We start from the raw sequence: 11,546 nt of genomic DNA on the forward strand, positions 1-11,546 counted from the left end.
CACAATAGTTCTCTGCAATATTTGCCTCTACTTCTTCATATGCACCTCCTTCCTCCAATTGCCATAATTTGGCTTCAACCTCCCGGTTCTCTTAAAACTGCTCAGCCAAAGTTTATAATAAACTATCAATACATGTTACTGAGATCAGAGATCACTGTCAGGCAGCCTCAGCTGACATCTCAGAAGCATCGGACACTTGTTACCACGCCCTCCATCTTAAGGTCTAACGCTCATCTGGTCTCCATGTCACCTCCATCCTCTGCTTTTCTGCCCCTCCTCTCCTTCCTTTGTTGACTGCTCCCTCTCATCTTAGGGAACTGGTGTTCCTCAAAATTCGTGCTAGTCCCACACTTCATCCTCTCTGCACATACACTCAACCTCCCAAATAGTTCCAAATGTCCTCTCTATGATTGTGACCTCCATATGCATGTCTTTACCTAGGGTCACATCTCCAAACAAATGTCATTAGCTCCAAACCCTTATATCTACCTGCTTCCCTAGACTATCTCTCCACAACATGTCCAAAATTGACCATGATGCAATTACCTGGCAAACTCCTGCAGACCCTTGGGATGCCAGCTTACCAACTGCTCTTGCAGAAGCTTTCCCTGATCCATGCAAGCTCACATGCTCCCAAGAACCTGTACTTTCCCTGTCACAGCATTAGCATTGCTTTAATTGAACGCCTAGTTACCCATATCCCACCAGACTGCAAGCTCTGTGACAGCGGGCAATGCATCTACTCTTTTCATTGTACCTGGCACCCACCACAGTACCAACAAATGGAAGACATATTTACTACTTGTATGTTGAAGTTTAAATTCCATGATTCTATATTTCACTTTAGTTTCTCGAGCCTGCAAATGCTGAAGTTGAATTAAAAAAACCATTAGACATGCTTTCTCTGAGAAAGCATAAGTTAAAGAGAAAAGCTCCAGCTGCTATAACCTGCCAATTACAGGCTGAGAATTTGAACAGACTGAATGATAGCAGCCTTTTGTATTAATATAACAAATAGTAACCTGTATAGTCCACCCTTGGCCCAGCCAAGAGAAGCTCTGACTACAGGTCCCTTAACACTGTCAGGGGTCTGCATCTTGAGGCCCCCAAATGCAAACGGTAGTTGAGGGATTGCCTGTGGAACTGTAAAGGAGCAGAGCCCACGTTTCCACCCTTAGAGCAGTACCTGGTACATTAAGGAGAGAAATCCTGCAGCACCTGAAGCTCTTTGGAGACAACCATCATCTAAGAAAGTTTTCTGACCAAAAAATACTATTCACTGCTCTGTGAATAGTATAAATGAGATAAATAGTCCTTTTCCTCATCTTGATTTTGTTTCAGACCACCTTTGATGTTAATGTTTAAGAAACAGATTAGGGCTTCCCTGGTGGTGCAGTGGTTGAGAGTCCACCTGCCGATGCAGGGGACACGGGTTCGTGCCCCAGTCTGGGAAGATCCCACGTGCCGTGGAGTGACTGGGCCCGTGAGCCATGGCCACTGAGCCTGTGTGTCCGGAGCCTGTGCTCTGCAACAGGAGAGGCCACAACAGTGAGAGGCCTGCGTACCGCAAAAAAAAAAAAAAAAAAGAAGAAAAGAAACAGATTAAATTATACTTTAAAAACAAACAAATAGAGAGAGGACCTTCAAGATGGCAGAGGAGCAAGATCACCTTCCTCCCCACGAATATATCAAAAAATACATCTACATATGGAACAACTCCTACAGAACACCTACTGAACGCTGGCAGAAGACCTCAGACTTCCCAAAAGGCAAGAAACTCCCCACGTACCTGGGTAGGGCAAAAGAAAAATGTAAAAACAGAGAAAAAAGAATAAGGACAGCACCTGCACCTCTGGGAGGGAGCTGTGGAGGAGGAAAAGTTTCCACACACTAGGAAGTTGCTTCACTGGTGGAGCCGGGGGGCGCGGGTGGGCAGAGGGGAAGCTTTGGAGCCACAGAGAACAGCGCAGCAACAGGGGTGCAGAGGGCAAAGTGGAGAGATTCCCGCACAGAGGATTGGTGCTGACCAGCACTCACCAGCCTGAGAGGCTTGTCTGCACAACCGCCGGGGCAGGTGGGGGCTGGGAGCTGAGGCTCAGGGTACAGAGATGGGATCCCAGGGAGAGGACTGGGGTTGGCTGCGTGAGCACAGACTGAAGGGGGCTAGTGTGCCACAGCTAGCCAGGAGGGAGTCCGGGAAAAAGTCTGGACCTGCCTAGGAGTCAAGAGACAACTGATTCAGGGTGCGTGAGGACAGGGGATTCAGCGCACTGCCTAAAGAAGCTCCAGAGATAGGCATGAGCTGCGGCTATCAGCGTGGACACCAGAGACGGGCATGAAATGCTAATGCTGCTGCTGCCGCCACCAAGAAGCCTGTGGGCGAGCACAAGTCACTATCCACACCTCCCCTCCCGGGAGCCTGTGTAGCCTGCCACTGCCAGGGTCCCGTGATCCAGGGACAACTTCCCCAGGAGAAGACATGGTGCACCTCAGGCTGGTGCAACGTCATGCCAGCCTCTGCCGCAGCAGGCTTGCCCCACATTCCGTACCTCTCCCTCCCCCTGGCCTGAGTGAGCCAGAGCCCCCAGATCAGCTGCTCCTTTAACCCCCTCCTGTCCGGGTAAAGAACAGATGCCAGAGGGCAACCTACACACAGAGGTGGGGCCAAATCCAAAGCTGAACCCCAGGAGCTGTGCAAACAAAGAAGGGAAAGGGAAATTTTTTCCCAGCAGCCTCAGGAGCAGCGGATTAAATCTACACAATCAACTTGATGTACCTGCATCTGTGGAATACCTGAATAAACAACAAATCACCCCAAAACTGAGGTGGTAGACTTTGGGTGCAACTGTAGAAATGGGGTTTCCTTTCTGTGTCTAATTTGTTTTTACTTTAATGTTTATCTTAGTTTAGTATTTACAGCTTATTATCATTGGTAGATTTGCTTACTGATTTAGTTGTGCTCTTCCTTTTTTTAATATATATATATATATTTTTTTTTCCTTTTTCTCTTTTTGTGAGTGTGTATACTTCTTTGTGTGATTTTGTCTGTATACATTTGCTTTTAACATTTGTCCTAGGGTTCTGTCTGTCAATTACTTTTTAGCATAGTTTTTAGCGCTTATTATCATTGGTGGATTTGTTTATTGGTTTAGTTGCTCTCTTCTTTTATTTTATTACTTAAAAAATTTTTTTTATTTTAATAACTATTTATTTTATTATTCTTTCTTCCTTTCTTTTTTCTTTTCTCCCTTTTCTTCTGAGCAGTGGCTGACAGGGTCTTGGCGCTCTGGCCGGGTGTCAGGCCTGAGTCTCTGAGGTGGGAGAGACGAATTCAGGACATTGGACCACCAGAGACCTCCTGGCCACATGTAATATCAGTCAGCGAGAGCTCTCTGAGAGATCTCTGTCTCAACGCTAAGACCCAGCTCCACTCAATGACCAGCAAGCTCCAGTGAAGGACACCCCATGCTAAACAACTAGCAAGACAGAAACACAACCCCACCCATTAGCAGAGAGGCTACCTAAAATCATAATAAGTTCACAGATACCCAAAACACACCACCGGATGCAGTCCTGCCCACAAGAAACATGAGATCCAACCTCATGCACCAGAACACAGGCACTAGTCCCCTCCACCAGGAAGCCTACACAACCTACTGAACCAACCTCACCCACTGGGGGCAGACCCCCAAAACAACTGCAACTACAAACCTGCAGCCTCTGAAAAGGAGACCCCAAACACAGTAAGTTAAGCAAAATGAGAAGACAGAGAAATACACAGCAGATGAAGGAGAAAGGTGAAAATCCACCAGATCAAACAAATGAAGAGGAAATAGGCAGTCTATCTGAAAAAGAATTCACATAATGATAGTAAAGATGATCCAAAATCTTGGAAATAGAATGGAGAAAACACAAGAAACGTTTAATAAGACCTTGAAGAACTAAAGAGCAAACAAACAATGATGAACAACACAATAAATGAAATTTAAAATTTTCTACACGGACTCAATAGCAGAATAACTGAGACAGAAAAACGGATAAGTGACCTGGAAGACAAAATAATGGAAATAACTACCACAGAGCAGAATAAAGAAAAAAGAATGAAAAGAATTGAGGACAGTCTCAGAGACTGCTGGGACAACATTAAATGCACCAACATTAGAATTATAGGGGTCCCAGAAGAAGAAGAGTAAAAGAAAGGGACTGACAAAATATTTGAAGAGATTATAGTTGAAAACTTCCCTAATAGGAGAAAGACAATAGTCAATCAAGCCCAGGAGGCACAGAGAGTCCCATATAGCATAAATCCAAGGAGAAACACGCCAAGACACATATTAATCAAACTATCAAAAATTAAATATTAAAGAAAAAATATTAAAAGCACCAAGGGAAAAGCAACAAATAACATATAAGGGATTCCCCATAAGGTTAACAGCTGATCTTTCAGCAGAAACTCTGCAAGCCAGAAGGGTGTGGCAGGACATATTTAAAGTGATGAAAAGGAAAAACCTACAACAAAGATTACTCTACCCAGCAAGGATCTCATTCAGATTTGACGGAGAAATTAAAACCTTTACAGACAAGCAAAAGCTGAGAGAATTCAGCACCACCAAACCAGCTTTACAACAAATGCTAAAGGAACTTCTTTAGGCAGGAAACACAGAGAAGGAAAAGACCACAATAACAAACCAAAAACAATTTAAAAAATGGTAGTAAGAACATACATATCGATAATTACCTTAAATGTAAATGGATTAAATGCTCCAACCAAAACACATAGACAGGCTGAATGGATATAAGAACAAGACCCATATATATGCTGTCTACAAGAGACCCACTTCAGACCTAGGGACACGTACAGACTGAAAGTGAGGGGATGGAAAAAGATATTCCATGCAAATGGAAATCAAAAGAAAGCTGGAGTAGCAATTCTCGTTATCAGACAAAATAGACTTTAGTTTAAAAAAAGACTATTACAAGAGACAAAGAAGGACACTACATAATGATCAAGGGATCGATTCAAGAAGAAGATATAACAATTGTAAATATTAATTCACCCAACATAGGAGCACCTCAATACATAAGGCAAATGTTAACAGCCATAAAAGGGGAAATCGACAGTAACACAATCATAGTAGGGGACTTTAACACCCCACTTTCACCAATGGACAGATCATCCGAAATGAAAGTAAATAAGGAAACAGAAGCTTTAAATGACACATTAAACAAGATGAACTTAGTTGATATTTACAGGACATTGCAACCCAGAACAACAGAATACACTTTCTTCTCAAGTGCTCATGGAACATTCTCCAGGATCGGTCATATCTTAGGTCACAAATCAAGCCTTGGTAAATTTTAAAAAATTGAAATCACATCAAGTATCTTTTTGACCACAACAGCATAAGACTAGATATCAATTACAGGAAAAAAACTGTAAAATATACAAACACAAGGAGGCTAAACAATACACTACTAAATAACCAAGAGATCACTGAAGAAATCAAAGAGGAAATCAAAAAATACCTAGAAACAAATGACAATGAAAACATGATGACCCAAAACCAATGGGATGCAGGAAAAGCAGTTCAAAAAGGGAAATTACAGCAATACAATCCTACCTCAAGGAACAAGAAAAATCTCAAACAACCTAACCTTACACCTAAAGCAATTAGAGAAGGAAGAGCAAAAAAAAAACCCCCAAAGTTAGCAGAAGGAAAGAAATCACAAAGATCAGTTCAGAAATAAATGAAAAAGAAATGAAGAAAATAATAGCAAAGGTAAATAAAACTAAAAGCTGGTTCTTTGAGAAGATAAACAAAATTGATAAACCATTAGCCAGACTCATCAAGAAAAAAAAGGGAAGAGACTCAAATCAATAGAGTTAGCAATGAAAAAGGAGACGTAACAACTGACACTGAAGAAATACAAAAGATCATGATCGATTACTACAAGCAACTATATGCCCAAAAAATGGACAACCTGGAAGAAATGGACAAATTCTTAGAAAAGCACAACTTTCCGAGACTGAACCAGGAAAAAATAGAAAATATGAACAGACCAATCACAAGCACTGAAATTGAAACTGTGATTTAAAATCTTCCAACAAACAAAAGCCCAGTACCAGAGAGTTTCACACACGAATTCTATCAAACATTTAGAGAAGAGCTAACACCTATTCTTCTCAAACTCTTCCAAAACATAACAGAGGGAGGAAAACTCCCAAACCCATTCTACAAGGCCACCATCTCCCTGATACCAAAACCAGACCAAAAAGATGTCACAAAAAAAGAAAACTACAGGCTAAAATCACTGATGAACATAGACGCAAATATTCTCAACAAAATACTAGCAAAGAGAATCCAACAGCACATTAAAAGGATCATAAGCCATGATCAAGTGGGGTTTACCCCAGGAATGCAAGGATTCTTCAATATATGCAAATCAATCAATTGCAATAAACCATATTAACAAATTGAAGGATAAAAACTATATGATCATCTCAATAGACACAGAAAAAGCTTTCAACAAAATTCAACACCCAATTTTGATGAAAACACTCCAAAAAAGTAGACATAGAGGGAACTTACCTCAACATAATAAAAGCCATAGATGACAAACCCACAGCCAACATCATACTCAATGGTGAAAAACTGAAACCATATCCTCTAATATCAGGAACAAGACAAGGTTGCCCACTCTCACCACTATTATTCAACATAGCTTTGGAAGTTTTAGCCACAGAAATCAGAGAAGAAAAAGAAAGAAAAGGAATCCAATTCGGAAAAGAAGAAGTAAAACTGTCACTGTTTGCAGATGACATGATACTATATGTAGAGAATCCTAAAGATGCTACCAGAAAACTACTAGAGCTGATCAATGAATTTGGTAAAGTTGCAGGATACAAAATTAATGCACAGAAATATCTTGCATTCCTATACACTAATGGTGAAAAATCTGAAAGAGAAATTAAGGAAACACTCCCATTTTCCACTGGAACAAAGAGAATAAAATACCTAGGAATAAACCTACCTAAGGAGACAAAAGACTGTATGCAGAAAACTATCAGACACTGATGAAAGAAATTAAAGATGATACAAACATATGGAAAGATATACCATGTTCTTGGATTGGAAGAATCAACACTGTGAAAATGACTATACTACCCAAAGCAATGTACAGATTCAATGCAATCCCTATCAAACTACCAATGGCATTTTTCACAGAACTAGAACAAAAAATTTCACAATTTGTATGGAAACACAAAAGACCCCGAAGAGCCAAAGCAATCTTGAGAAAGAAAAATGGAGCTGGAGGAATCAGGCTCCCTGACTTCAGACTATACTACAAAGCTACAGTAATCAAGACAGTCTGGTACTGGCACAAAAACAGAAATATAGATCAATGGAACAGGATAGAAAGCCCGGAAATAAACCCACACACATATGGTCACCTTATCTTTGATAAAGGAGGCAAGAATATACAATGGAGAAAAGACAGGCACTTTAATAAGTGGTGCTGGGAAAACTGGACAGCAACATGCAAAAGAATGAAATTAGAACACTCCATAAAACCATACACAAAAATAAACTCAAAATGGATTAAAGACCTAAATGTAAGGCCAGACACTATCAAACTCTTAGAGGAAAACATAGGCAGAACACTCTATGACATAAATCACAGCAAGATGCTTTTTGACCCATCTCCTAGAGAAAGGGAAATAAAACCAAAAATAAACAAATGGGACCTAATGAAACTTAAAAGCTTTTGCACAGCAAAGGAAATCATAAACAAGACAAAAGGACAACCCTCAGAATGGGAGAATATATTTGCAAATGAAGCAACTGACAAAGGATTAATCTCCAAAATATACAATAAGCTCATGCGGCTCAGTATCAAAAAAACAAACAACCGAATCCAAAAATGGGCAGAAGACCTAAATAGACATTTCTCCAAAGCAGATATACAGATTGCCAACAAATACATGAAAGGATGCTCAACATCACTAATTATTAGAGAAATGCAAGTCAAAACTACAATGAGGTATCACCTCACATGGGTCAGAATGGACAGCATCAAAAAAATCTACAAACAATAAATGCTGGAGAGGGTGTGGGGAAAAGGGAACCCTCTTGCACTGTTGGTGGGAATGTAAATTGATACAGTCACTATGGAGAACAGTATGGAGATTCCTTAAAAAAGTAAAAATACAACTACCATTTGACCCAGCAATCCCACTACTGGGCATATACCCTGAGAAAACCATAATTCAAAAAGAGTCATGTACCACAATGTTCACTGCAGCACTGTTTACAATAGCCAGGACATGGAAGCAACCTAAGTGTCCATCAACAGATGAATGGATAAAGAAGATGTGGCACATATATACAATGGAATATTACTCAGCCATAAAAGAAACAAAATTGAGTTATTTGTAGTGAGGTGGATGGACCTAGAGTCTGTCATACAGAGTGAAGTAAGTCAGAAAGAGAAAAACAAATACTGTATGTTAACACATATATATGGAATCTAAAAAAAAAAAAAAAAAAAGCTTCTGAAGAACCTAGGGGCAGAACAGGAATAAAGACGCAGACGTAGAGAATGGACTTGAGGACATGGGGAGGGGGAAGGGTAAGCTGTGACAAAGTGAGAGAGTGGCATGGACATATGTAAACTACCAAATGTAAAATAGATTGCTAGTGGGAAGCAGCTGCATAGCACAGGGAGATTAGGTCGGTGCTTTGTGACCACCTAAAGGGGTGGGATAGGGAGGGTGGGAGGGAGATGCAAGAGGGAGGAGATATGGGGATATATGTCTATGCATAGCTGATTCACTTTGTTATAAAGCAGAAACTAACACACCATTGTAAAGCAATTATACTCCAATAAAGATGTTTTTAAAAAAAACCCTATTAAAAAAAGAGATCAAATTTGTGGTTACCATTGGCAAGGGGGTGGGGGGAGAGGAAATCAGATGAAGACAGTAAAAGGGTTTTTTTCTTCCTTAAAAAAAAGACATTAAAATATTGTAGAGACCAGGAAAATGGTAAGAAATATATTTATGGATGAGAGGGTGATGAGAAATGAAACAGTCCTAGATTTTCAGCCATGGAACAGCACAATACTCTAATTCAAAAGCTATTTCCTGGGTCAGTGTTAGGGTAAAGTAAGCTAGTACTTCCCTTAAACACAGAATGTTAAAGAGGCACCAAATCTAAGTCATCAAGATAAAGAATGTTTCAATGTAATATTTTAAAATGAAAATTGATACCAAAACATGCACGAGGAACAAAATACCAAAATTTTAAATTTAAATAAACAAATGAAATCACCCTTCATTTGCAGGTCCCTGAGAGTCTTACAAAGTAAGCCTTCATGATGCAACTGAAATTTGGGCAAATTCCATTTAGTTTATAAAATTCTTACTAAAGAAAATGAAAAAGTCTGACCTGCTAAATGTCCTCAGTTGCTTGTACACAGCAACTGTTCTTTCTAACCATATAGTCAAAGTGAGCTCCTGGGAAAGACATTTCAGGAACATGAGTTAAAAATCAGTTAAGGGGCTTGCCTGGTGGCGCAGTGGTTGAGAATCTGCCTGCCAATGCAGGCGACACGGGTTTGAGCCCTGGTCTAGGAGGATCCCACATGCCGCGGAGCAACTAGGCCCGTGAGCCATGGCCGCTGAGCCTGCGCATCTGGAGCCTGTGCTCCGCAACAAGACAGTCCGAGACAGTGAGAGGCCCGCGCACCGCGATGAAGAGTGGCCCCCGCTTGCCACAACTAGAGAAAGCCCTCGCACCGAAACGAAGACACAACACAGCAAAAATAAATTAATTAATTAACTCCTACCCCCAACATCTTTAAAAAAAAAAAAAACCAAATCAGTTAAGACTATCACGGGGTCATTAGAAATTGTCAAACATGGTAATTCCGTCAATTACAAACAAGTGAAGAAGTAATCTTGAAAATATCACTGATTTTGCTTCCATTAAATATAGAAAAGTAAAACTATATTAAATACTTGTTTTAGTATAACGAAAATATAGTTTAAATAAAGTTTAATAACCCACGTTTTAATATTAAAATATATTTTAATATTCTATGCTTACTATTTAAAATATTTTAATATAAATATATTGTAAAAGCATGAAACATTTAAAATATTTAATTTAAATTAAATATAATATGAATTAATTTAAATATAACATTAATTTTAAAATATAAAAAGTAAAATGCTGTTTTTTAATATTCCTACTTTTCAGATATTCAATACTTTCTCCCTCACTTTAACGCTGTATCGTTGAAAGACCCTAAGAAAGTCCCAGAGCATCTACAGGGGCGCTCAGCTCCCGCGTCCTCGGCCCCGGTGGTGGCCGCGCTCCGACTCACCCCTCAGGGCGTCCCCAGCACCGTCCCGTCGTCCCATCGCCGCCGCCGCGTTCCCCTTTCTCTGAGCCTTTGCTGTCTCGCGCCAGAAACGAGCCCGAATCTGAAAAATCAGCTCCCCTTTCTCTGAGGCTGGGAATCTCTCTGATTCCCCACCTCAGACCGCTCGGAAAACGGCTTCTTTCCCCCAAAATTGCCTCACTCAAGTTTCTGTGAGAAAATAAAGCGCAAAACTCAGGGGAAGCCTGAAAATGCAAGGTGCCGGCTCCCAGCCAGACAAAAATGTCTCTGGCGAGGCCGCGACAAGGCTTCCTCTTCAACACTCAGCACCGAGAAAACGAAGGTGTTTCGCGCACTATGCTGATTATTAAAGCAGCCTCAGTGACTACTTTTCGCCCTGTCTCTCGAGCTGCAGGAGACAGCGGCAGACGGCAAACTCAATAGTCGGCGTTTCCCAAACAAACCCTGCGCCCTCTACCGGCCGCCTAGGGAAGGACGCTGTCCACAGTTCCAGGGAAGGAACCTTCCAGCTAATTGTTTAGCGGGAAGGAACCTTCCAGCTAATTGTTTAGCGGTTCCCGCGCGCCCCCTGGCGGCCGTCCAGTGAATCACTCAAATTCTCAATGGCCTAGTTCTATTTGCTAGTAGCAGGGTGATGCTCTGCTCCATCCGTGCTTGCTCTCTTGGCTGGAACTTGCCTAGGAGCCATAGTCAGGACAACAAGAAAGTCTTCCAACAGTTGGAACAGATGCAAAGGATCCCCTCTCAGCGGTCCCTAAAGGACAGAGCCGACTTCAAATTTGCTTGGCGAATTTAAAAAATTTAAAAAAAGAGAGTATCACTCAAATCCAGATGATTCAAGGCTCCTGCTACCACTATCTGATGCTCCAGCAGATCCTCCAACTCTTAAACACAGAGGACAGCCGTGCTGGTTGGAACAACACCCTCCTCGATAAACCCTTCCCTAGCCTTGATCAGAGAGGCTGGACTGACTAGAGCAGATGGAAGAAGACAATCTGGATTGTCCTGATTTGGGACTTGCTGCCCGGAAGTATTTCCACGGAATCCATGTCTACCTGAAGGCAAAGGAATACAGCCCCTGTGCCCGGGAGGTTGTCAGAGTGGAAATTGAAAAGTGCCTTTCCCTCATGTAAGAATCC

The 11,546-nt window shown here is 41.2% G+C and overlaps 1 pseudogene; it reads left to right on the forward strand.

The window, feature by feature from the left end:
- The first annotated feature begins 11,009 nt into the window (after positions 1-11,009).
- LOC116755941 lies at positions 11,010-11,540 on the forward strand (annotated as a pseudogene).
- Positions 11,541-11,546: the final 6 nt, after the last annotated feature.

Source organism: Phocoena sinus, chromosome 6, assembly GCF_008692025.1.
Source record: "Phocoena sinus isolate mPhoSin1 chromosome 6, mPhoSin1.pri, whole genome shotgun sequence".
Taxonomy (NCBI): Eukaryota; Metazoa; Chordata; class Mammalia; order Artiodactyla; family Phocoenidae; genus Phocoena; species Phocoena sinus.